Genomic DNA, 19141 nt, shown 5'->3' on the forward strand with positions numbered 1-19141 from the left:
ATTTTCATATTTCATTATCTTAGGCAGAGCCCAAACTCTTATGGCCAGTTTCTTTAGCTTAGACCACAAAAGGCAATTGACAACTGTTAGTATTATAACAAATACTAACAATATCAAAAGCGGGTGAACTAAAATATTCAAAGTTTTCTCTGCAGAGGGTGAGTATCCTGAAAAGATATCCCACCAGTGATGTGCGGTATCAGATTCAATTTGACTAGACAGTCCAACAAGTTTGTCTTTAGTTATAACCGTTTTAATGACAGATTCTGCTAGTGTAAGTTCTTGAGATTGGTTTAAGATCTCATTTAGTTTTCTCAGAGATAAACTTGCATGGCTTAATTTTAGGCTCTCATAATGCCAAAACATTGCTACTTGTTCTTCTGTATATGCAAAGAGCGAATACGTTTGGCCATGCCAAGTTAGATGGGTGATATTCTTAAGGCATCCTATGAATGGGGTGGTCACGTTGTATTCTTCAACTACTGATCGATTGTTAGTCACTAAACACACATATCTAGCATTAACTTCTACAAACATTTCAAACACATTAGGAGACAGGATCGTCCATTTACAATTGTTAACAGAATGTTATTGTTGTAGATTAATTTATCTAGTTTGAAATGGTCTCCCAAATAGAATTTCAAATGGACTCAATTCTTGGTTTGACTCGGAGCCTTAGTAATGCAATAGGGAGGGCTTGGTCCCATCTTAAATTGGTTTCCTGACAAATTTTACTCAATTGTGTATTTATTAAATGATTCATCTTTTCTACTTGCCCACTTGCTTGCGGGCGATAAACTGTATGTAATTTCCAGTTAATTTCTAAAAGTCTACTAACTTGTTGAACTACTTGTGACACCAAGTGTGGTCCCCTATCAGAGGAGATCACTTCTGGCACTTTACTTCTCGGGCTTTATTTGTTCTGCAAGGGAAAGCTTCAAGCCACCCAGAAAAGGTATCAGTTAATACTAATAGATACCTATACCCCCCTTTTCTAGGGAGCTCCGAAAAATTTATTTGCCAATTCTGACCTGGAACATTCCCTTTATCAATACTTCTAAATTTTACACGATTCTCTACCTTGGGATTATTCTTTAAGCATATTTCACATCTATTAACCATAGTTCTTACAGTTTGAAACAGATTTCTGACTACTATTTGCTTGGTGAGGGAATTATACAAAGCTTCAGTTCCCCAATAATATTTGTCATGTTTTGTTTTTACCAATTTCCATAGTATTCTAAAGGGAACTATTATTCTGTTATCTTTCAACATTGCCCACCCTGATGGGCAAATTTCAGCCTTTAAATCAGTAATTAATTTCTGATCCTTTTCATCATACTCAACTACCTCAGGTAGTGGCAAAGATTTTTCAGGAATTAGACTTAATATCTCACCTTGTTCCGCAGCTTGCCTTGCCTTATGATCAGCCAATTTATTTCCCACTTCCCTGTCAGTGTTACCTCTCTGATGTCCTTTGCAGTGCATAATCGCTACAGCTGACGGAAGCTGTACAGCATCTAAAAGTCACAAAATTATATCAGCGCGTTTTATGACTTTTCCTTGAGCAGTTAAAAGTCCTTCCAAATTGCCCCATGGGCATGAACTACACCAAAGGCATATTTTGAATCTGTCCAGATATTCACTCGCAATCCTTCAGCAAGCTCTAATGCCCTTACTAGAGCAACTATTTCAGCTCGTTGTGCAGATGTGCCCTTAGGGAGTGACTTCGCTTCCACCACTTGGTCTGTGGTGGTCACAGCATATCCTGCCATTCGAACTCCATTCTTTACAAAACTGCTCCCATCGGTATACCAGGTGTGGTCAGCTTCTTCTAGCGGCTCCTCCTTCAAGTCAGGCCTACTCGCATACACAGTCTCAATGGTTTCTATGCAATCATGCGCGACAGCCTCCATTTCCTGTTTATTGGTTAAAAAGGAAGCAGGATTGATAACAGTAGATGTGACAATTTCTACATCATCTTGTTCTATCAAAACTGCTTGATATTTCAAGAATCTTGATGGCGAGAGCCAGTGTCCCCCCTTTTGTTCTAAAACGGAGGTTACAGTGTGGGAAGTGTGCACAATCATCTTCTGCCCCAACGTAAATTTTCGGGCTTCCTGGATGATCAAGACAACGGCAGCCACTGCCCGAAGACATCCTGGCCATCCTTTGCTTACTTCATCCAATTGTTTGGAGAAGTACGCTACAGCTCGTTTATAAGGACCCATCTTCTGGGCCAGAATTCCCAAAGCCACTCCTTGCCTTTCATAAGAGAACAGCCAGAAGGGCTTCGTTACGTCGGGCAGGCCCAAAGCTGGAGCTCTCATTAATTCCAATTTTAGTTATTTGAATGCCCTCTTGGCCTCATCAGTCCATATTAATTGTATCTGGCTGTTTTTCAGCAGTTCATATAGAGGTTTAACCAAAAGTCCATAGTTATATATCCATAATCTGCACCAACCTGTCATTCCCAGAAAGGTTCGAAGTTCTTTTACCGTAGTCAGTTCTGGAGTCCTGCAAATGGCTTCTTTTCGGTCATTCCCGAGCTGTCTCTGTCCCTTAGAAATCACGAATCCCAGGTATATTACTTCCTTCTTCAGGATCTGGGCTTTCTCTAATGAGACTCGATAACTCCTTAGTCCAAGAAAATTTAACAAACTCACAGTCCATTCTTTCATCCACATACTGTAAAAGGATACCATTTCTTGGAGGTCTTTCCCAGGCCTCTAATTGCTTTTCAAAGATCATGGGGCTATTTTTAAATCCTTGAGGTAACACTGTCCAGGTTAGTTGGGTTTTTCGTCCTGAATCAGGGTTTTCCCATTCAAAGGCAAATAAATTGCGGCTTTCAGAGGCCAAGGTGAGGCAAAAGAATGCATCTTTCAGATCTAGTACTGTGAACCATTCATAGGTTTCTTTTAAACTAGTTAATAAAGTGTATGGGTTTGCCACTACTGGGTGTAAATCTTCAACTATCTTATTTATTGCCCGCAGGCCTTGTATCAATTAATATGTTTTGCCATCATGCTTTTTGATAGGCAAAATAGAAGTGTTATACTCTGAAGAGCATTCAATCAATAATCCGAATCTTATAAATTCTTCTATAACGCTTTTCACTCCTTGCCTGTCTTCCAATTTCAAGGGATATTGTTTTACTTTAATAGGTCGTGCTCCCTCTCCGAGTTTAACAACAATTAATTCTGCATTTTTAGCCTTTCCCGGTATTCCCGAGGCCCATACTCCTGGGTATACCTGGTCTTTTATTTCTTGTATAATTTCTTCTGGTATTTTAAAAACAATTTCTCCATTGTTAAATTTTGTTTCAGCTAATAAGTCTCTTCCCAAAAGTGGTCTAGGAGCTTCAGGCAGGTAGAGAAATTTGTGAATCTCTACACTCTTCCCAATTCTGAATTTTAAGGGTTTCAAAAAGAAAGCCTTCTCGACCTGTCCAGTTGCTCCCACAATATTAACATTTTGCCTACTTACGGGCAATAAATTTTGATTTAATACTGAAAACATGGCACCTGTATCTACTAGAAATTCTACAGGTTTTTCCTCTTTCCCCAGCTGTACTCTTACCAAAGGCTCTGCTAGGGAAGATTCCCCTGGTCCCCGTCAATTTTCTTCCATGTTGGCAACTTTCACCAATTTGCCCAATCTTGGGCAATCCTTTTTCCAACGCCCCATTTGTTTACAATAAGCACACTGGTTTCTTTAAGAGGGGCTGATTTTCTTTGGGTGGGGCACTTACACCCCTTCTCATGGCTCCTCCTCCCTTAGTATTGTTTCCTGAGGAGTTCCAAGAGGGTGGTGTCTGACCCCCTGTGGTGCGCAAGGCAGCCACTGTAGCATTAGCAATTGTTTTACCCATTATTCTCTCTTTCTGACTATCTCTGTTCCGATACACTTGCCAAGCAATCTCCAGCAATTTCTCTAAATCTCTCGCGTCCGTTCTTTGCACCTTCTGTAACTTTCTCCTAATATCATAAGCAATCCATTCTCTGTACCAAAACCAGAGCCTGTACTTCACTAAACACCACATCCAACATTGCATCCACATCCTCCCAATCAGGGTCCTGAGTTTTCACCAATCAATTCAAATCCTTTAGCAACCTTTTTGGGATCATCTCGATAATTAATTCACCAGCAGTCCAAGTCTGCTAAAGTAAAAGCCACTTTAATTCTAACAAGTCCTCCCACTGCCTGCCTTAGTGGAGCCTGTATAATAGGTCCCACTTTACTCCGAGTTCTGGCAGTGATGGGAGAAAATCTGATATTAGTTTCTTCCCTGACTCGTGCCTCCGATTCTTCACCCCCGACAGCACCAGCATCTCCCTCCCAATCAACTTCTCTCTCTAGCGGAGGCAAATAATCCTCCAGCCTTTCATTCTGCGGGCCAACTTCTAAACACCTCTGTCCAATGCTACACGACGAGCAATACCTCTTTAATTCTTTCCCCTGCCTATTTTTCTCTCCTTCTATCGCCAGAACCATAGGGTCCTGGGGCACTAGACTAATTCCACATTCTTTCTGCCATTCAGGGTGATTTCGCAAAGTGAAAAACATATCTGCATAAACCACTTCATCCCATTTTCTCTCTCGTCTTAGAAATAACATAAGTTGCAACAAAGTATTATACTCTAAAGTTCCGTTAAAAGGCCATTTTCGCTATCATCCAACTTATATAAAGGCCACCACTGATTACAATATTTTATCAAGGTTTTACGATTCACATTCCCTCCAGATGGCCCCCCAATATCTTTCCAGTGAGCTAAAATGCAGCCCAAAGGGCTCTTTTTCAGAACTCCGCCTTGTTGGTTCACCATTCTAAAGTTTATAAAACACAAGGACAAGGACAGAGACTGGGACACAAACAACACACGCAACTAACAATTACTATCACAGATACAATAACAAATGTCGACATAGGATGATCAGAGATTTTCAAATATGTGCGCACCAAACTTAGAACTACATGACCCACGCGTATATAAACTGAAATCAAATACAAATGCACAAACAGACGATGGTACTAACCAGATGATCAATACAACCATGCAACGTAGTAATCAGGTGATTAATACAAATCATATATGCAATTGTATGCCAGAAAAACAAACACACGCGTATGTAAACCAAAATCAAATACAAATGCACAAACAGACGACCATACCAATCAAATGGTGAATACAACCATGCAACGTAGTAACCAAGTGATTAATACAAATCGTATATGCAATTGTATGCCAGAAAAACAGACACACGCGTATGTAAAGCAAAATCAAATACAAATGCACAAACAGATGACCGTACTAATCAAATGGTCAATACAACCATGCAACGTAGTAACCAGGTGACTAATACAAATCATATATGCAATTGTATGCCACCCTGCGGGGTTCTCACGAACCGCGACTTACGAGTAGCTCCAAATGACCGGTCAAAACAGAAAAACAAAACAAAAAAAGAATGCCTTATTCTTACCAGAGGTCCTTGTCTGCCCCTGCACGGATCCGCCGAATCAGGGAGTCCCTCCAGAGAATTCTCCGGGGCCGGCCAAGGGAGTCTCCGACTCAGGGGTCCTGCAGCCGGACAGAGATGGTCCCATCTGGGTCGCCAAAACTGATACAAAAACTCGCAGATACTATTCTTCAAAGTCCGAACCTCTCCTCAAGAGGAAACGGAGTCTTCAGAAAGTTCCCGAAATAAAACTCAATAGCAACAAAGTTACTATTAAGCAGGCATTCTTTATTACAGCGCTAGGCAGCACTGGGGATCGTTCCACCATGAGTGCTCCAACGATTTGGCAAACTTCCAGAGATTTTATACTATCAAGTTATACATATTCATATGATTTCTGGGAATTCATCTACATAAACATGAGATTTCTTGGAACTCGTTAACATATGCAAATGTCTAATCCGCAGGCGTAGTCATCCTCTTTGGTGGTCTTCAGGGGTCCTCTGGTGGTCTCCAATAGTCTTCTTCACTTGTCCGCTAGTTGAACTTTTGGGCTTCCTTTGTCCATTTATGGTCATTCGAATTAGCTCATCAGTCCTTTGGCCTCGGAATGCTACGAGACCAGCTCCTTGAGTGCTTATCTCAGCACGGGGGTCCTGAGTCTATGTTATCAGTGATTTACACAGGAAGCCTAACAAGCTTGCTCAGGGTCTGTTTTAATCGTGCCAGACAAGGAGTCACATTCTTCGAAATATCTGTCTCAGCAGATAACTAAAACTATCTGAGTCAGGTATTGTCAGAGGTTTAGCCCTTTCACCGGGAGCGAGTCTGCTCCGGGGCTCGGGGCCCCCGACGCTCCCCCTGCCCCTGGGACACCTTGGCAGTGGTTCCGGGAGCCACGCTCGTCGGTTCGGTGGGGAACGGACAGAGGTGGAGGATGCCAAAAATGAGGAGCGGGGCACTGGACAGGGGGGTGTAGAGAGAAAGCACGAGGCAGGGAATGGGACAGAGAGAGAAGGACGGGGACAAGGGAGCCCGACAGAGGTGGAGAAAGAAGCAGCAGGGAGAGAGGCCGCAGAAAGGGGGAGAGGGAGCTGGACAGACACTGACAAAGAGGGACGGGGAGCGGGATGGAGATGCGGGAGAAACCCAGGACGGGCAGCACGACAGAGAGGGAGGAGAAAAGAACAGGGGCAGGAAGCTGGACCGAGAGACATGGGGAAAGACAAAAAAGCAGCGGCAAGAGCAGGGCGGAGAGGGAGGAATGAAACAACAGGGACAGGGAACCAGGACAGCGAACAACAGAGGGAAGGGGCCGGGAGGGTGCGTGGGATGACAACACAAACCAAACCCCGCAGCTACATGCTGCAGGGCGGAGAGGGAAGAATAAAGAAACAGGGACAGGGAGCCGGAAAAAAAGAGAGCGGGAGAGCAAAAAGGGTAGCAATGTGTACAGAAAGGGGGGGGGGGGGGGGGGGGCAATTCTAAAATAGGGTCCTCAGGGAGCCAGAGACAGCGAGACGGACAAAGGACAAAAGCAACAGGCGACAGGGTGGAGAACGAGGAATTCACAAACAGTGGCAGAGCGCTGGCCAGAGACAGACAGAGAAAGGCAAGCAAATAGTGTGGAGCTACGGGACAGAAAACGTGGAATGAAAAAACAAAGAGAGGGAGCCCGGCAGAGAGAGACCAAGGGAAAAATCCAGACCACAACCCCCATTCCCCAGTTCCCCTGCGCCACTCGGAGGTCAAGAAATCGGGAGTGAAGTTGAGCCCGGGAAGAAGGGAGGGGGTGGGGGAAGGTGTTTTAAGATTTCGTTCTTATTTCTCATTATCCTACCCCGATTTGACTGGTAATCAATTAGATTGGTTTCCCCAAGTCGAGCCTGTGTTCTGCCTGTGACAGTAATTGCTGAGTGATCTCTCCCTGTCCTCATCTCGACCCACAAGCTTTTCATTCTATTTTTTCTCTCCACTGTCCAGCTGAAGAGGGGAGCGACAGAGCAGCTTTGGTGGGCGCCTGGCATCCAGCCGCGGGGGCACTGCAACAGACACAGAGAGATGGAGAAAAGGAAAAAGCGAAGGGCTACGCAGCAGAGAGGAAGGAATTAAAAAAACAGGGATGGGAAGCAAAAAAAGAGCGAGATGGAGAAGGGGGCAGGGGGGAGCCAGCGACGGCAAAAATAATGACGGGCTACAGGACACAGAGGGAGGAATGCAAAAGTAGTGGCCGGGTGTCGGGCAGAGAGAGACACAGGAGGAAAAAACTAGCCATGGGCTACAGGGCAGAGAGAGGGAGGACCTAAAAGATGGGGACAGGCAGATGCTCAGAGCGAGATGCAGAAAGGAGGTACAGGGGAGAAGGGGGTGGGGGTGGGGGGGGAAAATTAACCCACACAAAAAATTGCAGCGCCGTGGGAAAGCGAGGGGGCCAGGGGCAGGGCAGGGAGGCAACCGGATGCATGGGAGGGGAGACAGGGCCCCGAGGGCCCAGGACTCACCGCAGCTCTCGCTCTCGGGAGAATTTGCCAGCTTGGACGCTTCCTTCTCCTTCTCCCTTCCTCTTCTGTAACTCCGGTCGCTTGGCTGTCCTCCACCTAAGAGGATACGGGGCTGTCTTAACGGCTCTCACAAGACAAGGCTTCCTAGAAACAGCCTTGCTTGCTTGCTTGCTTCCTTGCTTGCTCGCTCACGCGCTACACGACTACAAAGAGGGATCCTTCCTCACCCGGAGAGGCAGGCGCTCTCTTGCCTGCAGCGGGAGGCAGCTGCCAGCTGGATCCTCTTTATTTTATTCTTCAGCTGCTTTACCTGTCTCCGGCCTCCCCAGATTCAGCTGCGGCAGCTCCCGGCCACAGCCAGGAAGCGCTCCGCCTGCCCCTTTTCGCCCGTGCTGCCAGGAGAACGGGGCCAAAGGCGAAAACCATGCAAGTCTGAGCCAGGGGCAGTCAACAACGTCCCCGGAGAGGAACCAACAACTGAGTCCTCAGCACCGCCCCTGCGAGAGAGAAATAACAAGCCCCCATTTATCCACAGCGATGACTGACCGACTCAAGCTGCACATGGAGATGCGATGGGGAGCAGGACAAAGCAATGGAAAGAAAAAATAAGATGAGGGAGAAAGACAGAGGGGCAGAGAAAAGTACAGGCAAAAGGACAGCCAGATGCACGTGTCACTAAAAAAAAAAGCACGAGGAGCCCCGCAGGGACATGGCAGAAGAACAAACAGGGTCGGGGAGCAGGCCAGAGGGAGAGAAAGTGACGAGCGGGGAGCCCAACAGCCGGATCGAGAGAGAACCTGCATGAAAGGAATAAGGGTGGGAGGAAGATAAAAAGATAGGGAACGAGCCAGAGGGATTGAGGGGGAAAAGAAAGGCATGGATCAGGACAAAGAGACGGAGAAAGACAAACCAGCGCTGGGCTACAGGATGAGAAGAAAGGGAGCGGGACAGAGGGGAATAATGGGATGGCGAGCTGGGCAGGGGGATGTAGCGAGAAACGATGGGACAGGCAGTGGTACGGAGATATACAGGCAAAAAGTTAGGGGGAGGATGGAGGGCGGAGAGAAGAGAAAAGGGACAGGGAGCGGGGCACAGATGGAGAAAGAAACATGAGAGAGAGGAGGAGAGGCACAGGACCAAGGCAGACAGATGGAGAAAGAAAAAAGGAAGGAAGGAAGGGAGGAAGGAAGGGAGGGAGGGAGGAATGAAAAAAACAGTGATGGGCAGCGGGCCAGAGGGACAAGGAAAGAGAGGACGAAGGACTGAGCAATACAGAAACCAGGTGAGGGAAAGGGAGCCAGGAAGCGGGATACTGCGGAAGAAAGAGGGACAGGTAGCAGGATGCCGAGACACGGAGCAACCAAGAGAATGACGGAGAGGTGGAGCACGAGGAAAACACGGGGCACAGAGGCGAAGCCGTAAATAACAGGGACGGGGAGCAGCACAAAGGCTCAGCGAGAGTAAGAGATAAACAGGAAGGGGAACACGGACAGCAAAATACAGAATGAAAAAAACCAGCAACAGCGAGCAAGACAAAAGGATCGAGACAGAAAGAGAAGGAAGGAAGGGAGGGAGGGAAGGAAGGAAGGAAGGACACGGAGCAGCACGTAGAGGCGCCGAGGGGAAGAGAACGCCAGGGAACAGGCCAGAGAAAGTCGGGGGGGAGGATAAAGACACAGATATAGATCAGGACAAAGAGATGGAAAAAGGAAAAAAACAGCGATGGGCTGCAGGACCAAGATGGAGAATGGGGAAGAAAAAAAAAAAAGAGGGAGAGGGAGAGGGAGCAGGACAAAAGCGCAGAGAGAAAAAGAAAAGGGAGCGGTAGAACAAGCGAGATGAAGGAAGGGGGGAAGAGGGAGTGGGAGAGAAGAAGACAAAGGAGAAGAGAGGTGCAGGGAAGGGGCGGGGGGGACGGAAATCGCAGCAGCGTGGGAAAGCGAGGGGGCCAGGGGCGGGGCAGGGAGGGACCCGGACGCACGGGAGGGGAGACAGGGCCCCGAGGGCCCGGGACTCACCGCAGCTCTCGCTCTCGGCAGAATTTGCCAGCTCGGACGCTGCTTTCAGCCTCTCTCCTCCCTTCCTCCGCTGTAACTCCGCTCGCTCAGCCGGCCTCCCCCTGAGAGAACACACGGGGCTCTCCCGGCTCTCCCGAGAGCACGGGCCCAGCGGGCAGGCGAAACCCCTGCACCCCCAAAGGGGCTCGCTCGCCTCACCGGGGCTCCTGCCCGCCGCCCACCACCGCTCATCTCGCCCAGCACCCTGCCGCGCTGCAGCGGCAGCCAAGGCTGCGGCGGCGCTGCTGCCGACCCGCGCGGTGCCGGCGCTGCGGGAACCGCGCTCGCCCAGGGGCCAGCACCGGCGCTTCTGTTCCGCCTCGTGCGCGCCGAGAGCACGGCCGGGGGCGGCAGCGGCGTTTCCTTACCGGCGGGCAGCGCCGAGCACGGCGGCACCGCGTGGCTGGTACCGACGGGCGGCCCCCTGGATCCCGTGGCCGCAGCAATGCGCATGGGCGGCTGCCGGGCTGCAGTACCGGACTTTGGTCACCGGGCGGCAGCAGCGAGCCCGGGGAAAGCGAACAACGGAGGGAAGGGGCCGGGGCCGGGGCCGGGGCGGGGGAAAACCGCGCAAACCAAACCCCACAGCTACATGCTGCAGGACAGAGGGGGAAGAATTAAAAAAATAGGGACAGGGAGCCGGAAAAAAGAGAGCGGGAGGGCACAAAAGGTAGCTATGCGTACAGAAAGAAGGGGGGGGCAATTCTAAACTAGGGTCCACGGGGAGCCAGAGACAGCGAGATGGACGAAGGACAAAAGCGACAGGCTACAGGGCAGAGAGCGAGGAATTCACGAACAGGGGCAGAGCGCTGGCCAGAGAGAGACGGAGAAAGGCTGGGGCTGCAGTACCCATTTTTTGGTCACGGGGTGGCAGCAGCGAGCGCGGCAAAGCTCGCCCCCGCGCATGAGCGGGGCTGGAGCTGCAGTACCGCATTTTGCTCACAGGGTGGCAGCACTGAGCGCTGGAAAAGAGTCTCACTGCGCATGCGCGGGGCTGGACCTGCAGTACCCACTTTTGTTCACCAGGCGGCAGCACCGAACGCTAGAACGCGCGCTACTGCGCATGCGCAGGGTCGGAGCTGCAGTACCGCATTTTGGTCAATAGGCGGCAGCACGGAGCGCGGTAAAACAGCCCCACTGCGCATGCTCTTCGGCACTCCCGCCGCCCTTCGGCAATTCCCGGCACTCTTCGGCACTCCCTGCCAACCTTCGGCGATTCCCGCCGCCCACCTTCGGCAATTCCCGGCACTCGCCGCCGCCCTTCGGCGATTCCCGGCACTCTTCGGCAGTTCCCGCCAACCTTCGGGGATTCCCGGCACTGTTCGGCGCTCCACGCCAACCTTCGGTGATTCCCGCCGCCCTTCGGCACTCGCCGCTGCCCTTCGGCCATTCCCGCCGCCCTTCGGCACTCGCCGCCGCCCTTCGGCAATTCCCGGCACTGTTCGGCACTCGCCGCCGCCCTTCGGCAATTCCCGGCACTCTTCGGCACTCGCCGCCGCCCTTCGGCAATTCCCGGCACTGTTCGGCGATTCCCGCCGCCCTTCGGCGATTCCCGGCACTCTTCGGCGATTCCCGGCACTCTTCGGCACTCGCCGCCGCCCTTCGGCTATTCCCGGCACTCTTCGGCACTCGCCGCCGCCCTTCGGCAATTCCCGGCACTCTTCGGCACTGGCCGCCGCCCTTCGGCGATTCCCGGCACTCTTCGGCACTCGCCGCCGCCCTTCGGCGATTCCCGGCACTCTTCGGCACTCGCCGCCGCCCTTCGGCGATTCCCGGCACTCCTCGGCACTCGCCGCCGCCCTTCGGCGATTCCCGGCACTCCTCGGCACTCGCCGCCGCCCTTCGGCGATTCCCGGCACTCTTCGGGACTCGCCGCCGCCCTTCGGTGATTCCCGGCACTCTTCGGCACTCGCCGCCGCCCTTCGGTGATTCCCGGCACTCTTCGGCACTCGCCGCCGCCCTTCGGCAATTCCCGGCACTGTTCGGCGATTCACGCCAACCTTCGGCGATTCCCGGCACTCTTCGGCACTCGCCGCCGCCCTTCGGCGATTCCCGCCGCCCTTCGGCACTCGCCGCCGCCCTTCGGCAATTCCCGGCACTCTTCGGCACTGGCCGCCGCCCTTCGGCAATTCCCGGCACTCTTCGGCGATTCCCGCCGCCCTTCGGCGATTCCCGGCACTCCTCGGCACTCGCCGCCGCCCTTCGGCGATTCCCGGCACTCTTCGGCACTCGCCGCCGCCCTTCGGCGATTCCCGGCACTCTTCGGCACTCGCCGCCGCCCTTCGGCGATTCCCGGCACTCTTCGGCACTCGCCGCCGCCCTTCGGCGATTCCCGGCACTCTTCGGCACTCGCCGCCGCCCTTCGGCGATTCCCGGCACTCTTCGGCACTCGCCGCCGCCCTTCGGCAATTCCCGGCACTGTTCGGCGATTCCCGCCGCCCTTCGGCGATTCCCGGCACTCCTCGGCACTCGCCGCCGCCCTTCGGCGATTCCCGGCACTCTTCGGCACTCGCCGCCGCCCTTCGGCAATTCCCGGCACTGTTCGGCGATTCCCGGCACTCTTTGGCACTCGCCGCCGCCCTTCGGCAATTCCCGGCACTCTTCGGCGATTCCCGCCGCCCTTCGGCGATTCCCGGCACTCCTCGGCACTCGCCGCCGCCCTTCGGCGATTCCCGGCACTCTTCGGCACTCGCCGCCGCCCTTCGGCGATCGAGCGGGGCTGAGGCTGCAGTACCAAATTTTGGTCACCTGGTGGCAGCACCGAGACACGGGAAAGAGCCCCACTGCGCATGCGCGGAGCCGGAGCTCCGCGACTGCATTCGCACACCACGTGGCAGCACAGAGCGCGGCAAAGCGCATGCGCGGGGCTGCCGCTGCAGGAGCCGCTTTGGAGCGCCGGGCGGCCGCAGCGTCTTCAAAATTCTTTTCCGATTATTCCGCAGAATGAGAAAAGGCTGCTACTTCAGCCCCGTTTAGACCACCCAAAGGCGGCAGCTACTGACTGCGGGGGGTCCAAGAGCAGGGCTTGTATTGCTCTGCCCGCTTCCCACTCGCAGCCCACGCGGCACGGCGTGCGCTGCTTCCATTGCCAGAAGCATCCCAGGGCTCGACCATGGCAGCCCCGAGCAGCATCCGGCTGCTCCGAAAGCCCGGGCACGGTTTCTGTCCGTGCCCCCTACACCCCATTACCTTGAAAGCAGAAGCAGCACAAGGAACCGCTAACGGGTTTTCTTTTTGCCCTTTGCAGTAAGCGCCCAGCATTGCTGTATTGCTCTGCACATACAATCTGGGTCACGCCAGATGCTGCGGAAAGATTAAAACAAAACAAACGAACCAACCAAACAAAAAGCAGCAACACACATGGCATCCTCAAGGCAGGTGAGAAGAGACGAAAGCTGCTTTGTGTCAGGGGGCAGATACGTTCATCGGGAAACAGCACGCCCAAGCAGACCGGATGCGAATGAGCAACACGCTGGCGAGGCCTGGGCTTTGCTGTTTTCCTTGCACCTGTCCTCACTTCTGTGCTATCGGAACTCTGCTCTCCTCATCCCGCCTACACACGAGGAAGGTTTCCTGTGCAGGGCTTGTCCATTAGCTAAGAACACTGCGTCGTGTATTCCGCAACGGCCCTTTAGTCAGCTGGGGTCAGCTGTCCCGCCCGTGTCCCCTCCCAACCCCTCGTGCCCCCCAGCCCGCTTGGCGGCGGGGCGGTACGAGGAGCCAAAAAAGCCTCGACTCTGTGCAAACGCTGCTCGGCGGCGCTAAAACACCAGTGTGTCATCAAGGCTGTTCCCAGCACAAATCCAAAACAGTGGAGGAGGGAGACAGGGGTGGGACTGGGCTGCAGGGAAGTGTCTGGGGGGCTGCGGGCCCAGAAGCAGAGGGGTTACGGGGGGCAGTGCCCAGGATGGTGGGGCGGAGGCAGGGGCACCTCCCCGGGGAAAAATAACTCACCTGGGGGAAAACCTCGTGCAGGGGGATGCTCGGGTGGAAAGCATTCGGGAGGGCAGGGAGACACACAGAGGGGGATGGGGAGGAGGAGGAGGACACGGACAGACAGGGGTACGTGTGGGGGAAAAGGTGCACGGGTGGACACGCGTGGGGATGACCTACGCGAGGGGGTCCACCCAGCATAATCTACAGCAGGTAACTCACCTGGGACAACCCGCAGCAGGCGTTCCGCTCCGTGTAACTGACCCACACCAGATCCACGCTGGATAACGCTCAGCAGTGCTCCTCAAACTGCCAGCATTTCACCCCACATTTAGCCCAAATTAGAGGTTGGGTTTTGTTTGGGTTTTGTTTTTTTCCTTTTTTTCCCTTTTGGCTTTTCCACAATGGAAAACTGGCATTTGTTTGCTTTTTCCAAACATATTCAGTTCTGGGGTTTTTCAGTGCTTTTCCACAACATAAAAATTGGTGATTCTTGCTTTTGGTTTCGTTCTTGAAAAAGAGGGGTTCTTTTGGGGGTTGGAGGTTTTTTTGGTTGGTTGAGGTTTTTTTTGCTTTCCAGCTGCACAAATCCAGGTGCATTTGGCTTTCCTGGGAGCCCCAAATTGCTGGGTGTCATCCCCCCACACCCCAGGTTGTTCTTCCCCCCCCCCCCCCCCCCCCGATTGCAGACCCAGAATCAGGGGGTTTGGGGTATTTTTGTGCTGTGGCAGCAGCTCCCACTCTGCATGTGTGGCCCCACGGGGGAAAGTCGCGACTTGGGAGAATCACTTTACACTTACGTATCTACACACATTCATATATTCAGGGAATATATATGGTTCTTATATATATTTTCTATTTACACTTATGTAAGTCTGAACAAATATATATTATATTTACACTTTTATATATTTACACATACATCTATTGTCTTGTTGCTGATGAAAATTACAGCCACAAAAGACGAGGGAAAGAGAAGAGAAGGAGAGGTCAGGCAGCAACAGAGCTCTGCAGGTCAACACTGCACTCTTTTTTAAAGAAAAAAAAACCAAAACACACACACAAACAAATGAACAAAAAAAAAAACCCAAACCCCGAAACACCCCAAACATCAAAACCCAACACACAAAAAACAAGCAACAACAAACCAAAACCACGACGACATATTTTTTTTCTGTCGGAGCTCATCCCTGTCTCACCATGCTGTCTTGTCAGAGCATGAAGCGCAGGTGATCTGTATCCCAATGACGTTTGCATGTGACAAATACACATTCAGAAGTAGCCCAGATCTCTACGACTGGTATCATCCTTATGTTTTAATAACCATAATTCAGTTTTATTGACTGATGCGTTTGTGAGGACACTAATTAACTTTCAAACGTAGCCTCTCCTTGGGGGGGGGGGGGGCAAATGTGTTAGAGACTGAAAAAAAATGACAATTCAGAGATCCCAACCATGAGGCAGCAGTGAGGAAATTCATGAAAGTGAAACCAAACAGCAGCAACATTAAGTGAAATTTGGCTTCAATTCTGATCACGTACTTAAGAGACTCTCCAGGTCTGCACCTCAATCCTATGAATGACCAGTCCTTTGTTGGAAGGGCAAACTTTTTTTACTTCAAAGTCCTAGATCAAAGGTTCCATGCAACAGAATGTGGACTGAGCCACAGGACAACACGTCACCAACATTCTAATGAAAGCAAACAAAGTAACAAAAAAAAATCACATCAAAATCAAGTTTAAGCATCGGTTGCCATCACGTGTCATTCATTATGCTTCTACTGGCATCTAGCTGCTCAAAAATTACCTATGCCGACACCACATATTACTAAAAATTTAGCGACGCACAGAAAAATAAAAGGCTATTTCCAACTTGCCCATAAAACTAGTATGTACAAACAGAAGAGAAACACTTCACCCTAACGAAATTTATAGGCAGCTCTTAATTTATCCTAGAGGAAAGTTTGTTCTTTTACCTGAAAGGAAAACATTCGTGACTATCAAGGGACCAATGCAGGAACCAGGCATGCTCCAGTAACTGAAATTTTTTGTCAGCTTTTCAGCACTGGCAGCAGATTTGCCTTTTCTCTGGGTTTGACGTAGAGTATCTGTAGAGTCCTCAAACTCACAAAGGTTTCTCAGCCCGACTTGCGCCGAGAGCGGCAGAGGCTGCCCAGCCCCAGCAAGGAGCAGCCAGGGATGGGATGGGACGGGGCTGCCTCTACTCGCCCCGGCCAGGCAGGGGCTTGGCCCCAAAACCCCTCAACGACCCGGCGGCAGCGTTTGTCCCAGGGCCGCTTCTGCCCCCGCCGGCCCTGCAGAGAGATGGAGCAAGAAAACGTTGGGTCCATGAGCAGAACGGAGGGAGAGAGAGATGGGGGGGAGTGGAGGAGAGGAAGAAGAAAAGAGGGACAAAGATGGCGACAGAGAAAAAAAAAACATTGGGGCAGAAGGAGAGACAAAGACAAAAAGGCAGACAGGGAGAAGGCTAGGAGATGGGGAGGGTGGGGAAGAAGGACAAGGAGCAGGACACAGCTTGTCCAAGAAAGACAGGGAGCAAGACAAGGTGATACAGAGAGAGAAAAAAGGGACAGGAAGGCAGGACAAAGTGCAAGACAGGCAAAAATTAGAGCCAGGAAGCAGGACAGAGACGGAGGGAGAAAGGCCTAGAATGGGTAACAGGACAGAGAGGGTGGGGGGGGGCGGAAATCCAGCACCAGGCTGCAGGACAGAGATGGAAAAATTAAACACAGAGACACAGGGAGCACGACAGAATGACAGAGAGAGAGAAAAGGGACAGAGAGCAGGACAGCATTGGAGGGAAAAAAACAACTGTGATAAGCAGTGGGACAGAGAGATATGGAGATCCAAAAAATACTGAGCAAGAGAGAAAGGAAAGAAGGGACAGCCAGCTAGACAGGGGGACACAGTTAGAAAGAACAGAAGAGGGAATGGGGCAGAGAAAAAGACAGAAAAGACAGTGAGAGGAAGCAGGGCAGAGGGACAGCAGGAAGAAAAAAAGGAAAGGACAGAGAGCTGGACAGAGATGGAGAGAAAAGCAGCAGGAACAGAGGACAAGACACAGAAAGAGCAACAGGGAGCAAGGCAGGGGAAAAAAAAAAAAAACAAAACAGGGCAGCAGCAGGATGGAGATGGAGGAGAAAAAAACACCTGGGACGGTCAACAGGACAGAGACAAATGTGAATACGGGCAGGGAGCGGGACAAAGGAAGAGGGGAGACTGGGCCCTAAGGGCCCAGGACTCACCACAGCTCTCGCTCTCAGCGCTGCCAGGAGAACTTGCCAGTTCGGACGCTTCCTTCTCCTCTCCTCCCTTCCTCTTCCGTAACTCCGGTCGCTCAGCTATCCTCCACCTAAGAGAACACACAGGTCTCTTACAGCTCTCGTGAGACAAGGCTGCCTAGATGCGTAGCCTCGCTTGCTTGTTCGTGCGCTCCGCAACTACAAGGAGGGATCCTTCCTCACCCGGAGAGGCAGGCGCTCTCTTGCCTGCAGCGGGAGGCAGCTGCCGGCTGGATCCTCTTTGGTTTTGTCGTGGTTTAGCCCCAGCCAGCAACTAAGCACCACGCAGCCGCTCGCTCACTCCCCCTGGCCCGGTGGGATGGGGGAGAGAATCAGAGGAGTAAGAGTGAGAAACACTCCTGGGTTGAGACAAGAACAGTTTAATAATTGAAATAAAGTAAAATAGTAATGCTAATAGTAACAATATAATAATAATGATATACAAAGCAAGTGATGCACAATGCAATTGCTCACCACCCACTGAACGATACCCAGACAGTTCCTGAGCAGCGGTCACTGCTCCCCAGCCAACCCCCCTCCATTTATATACTGAGCATGACGTCACATGGTATGGAATAGCCCTTTGGTCAATCTGGATCAACTATTCTGGCTGTGCTCCCTCCCAGTTTCTTGTGTACCTGGCAGAGCATGGGAAGCTGAAAAGTCCTTGACTGGCATAAGCAGTACGTAGCAACAACTAAAAACATCAGCATGTTATCGACATTCTTCTCATTCTAAATCCAAAACACAGCACTATGCCTGCTACTAGGAAGAAAATTAACTCTATCCCAACCGAAACCAGGACAGTTTATTCTTCAGCTGCTTTACCTGTCTCTGCCCTCGCCAGCCTCAGCCACAGCAGCTCTCCCCCACAGCCAGCAAGGGCTCCGCCTGTCCCTTTTTGCCCCCACACCGCTACGAGAGCGAGGCCAGGCACAGACAACCCATGCCAGTCTGAAGCTGAGGCAGTCAACGGCATCTCCAGGGGAGGAACGGGCAACCAGGTCCTCAGCGCAGCCTCTGGGAGGGGGAAAGAACAACCAGTGGCCATTATTACCAGAGCCTGCCCCCGGCCACAGCCCCTCCTTATGCAGGGACCTCTGCAGACACCGCTCCTTCCCTGCACTGCTGCTATCGGTACCGCATTAAGGGAGAATCCAGCGCGTTCGAGGGCCAGCTTCCAGCCTTCGCGACAGGCCTTGGGGGTGATCTAGGGCTACAGGACAGGCTTCAGGGCAGGTGCTGGAGCTGGGGGCAACTGCATGGGCTCAGTGGGCCCAGGGGGGGCTCAGGGCGAGCTCTGGCGAGTTGGGGACGTGCCCGGCGTCTGCGCCTGGGGCATGTCCTCCTCCTTCCCTCCTATCGCCGCTCTCTCTCGGGGAACTCCCTGGGGCTGCCCCGACCCTGCTCGCCCCCAGCTGCCCGGCAGCCTACCGCAGCGGCAGCTTTGAAGCTTCCCCTCCCGCCACCCCCGGGTGCCCGGCGGGCAGCAGACACCCTGCACCCACCGAAGGGGCTCGCTCACATCACATCACATCGCCGCTGCTCCCGGCCCTCGCCCGCCACCAGCAATCGCGCCCGCCGCGCCGCCATGCCGCTCCCGCACACCGCGCATGCGCCGGACACCGACGGCGCGCCGTAGGGGCCACACCCGGCGCGCGAACGCCGGGACGCAGCATCGCGCTTCGGCCGCCAGGCTGCCGCGTGACTGGGCCGTGCCGCGAAAACTACAGCTCCCGGCATGCTCCGCGCAGGCGACATGGCCGACCGCAAGCTCCGCGCCCAGCACCGCAGCTGCCGGCACGCCGCGAGAGGCAGCCGGCCCCGCTTTCTCCCTTGCGGGGACGCCGCCGTTCCACCCGCCCTCAGGCAGCCCCCGCCGCCCG

The 19141-nt window shown here is 52.4% G+C and overlaps 1 pseudogene; it reads right to left on the reverse strand.

Annotated features, from left to right (window-relative positions):
• LOC142594697 (uncharacterized) overlaps positions 1-18848 on the reverse strand; it is a 32256-nt pseudogene extending 13408 nt beyond the window's left edge.
• Between the last annotated feature and the right edge of the window lie 293 nt (positions 18849-19141).

The sequence above is a fragment of the Pelecanus crispus genome, chromosome 12 (genome assembly GCF_030463565.1).
Source record: "Pelecanus crispus isolate bPelCri1 chromosome 12, bPelCri1.pri, whole genome shotgun sequence".
Lineage (NCBI taxonomy): Eukaryota > Metazoa > Chordata > Aves > Pelecaniformes > Pelecanidae > Pelecanus > Pelecanus crispus.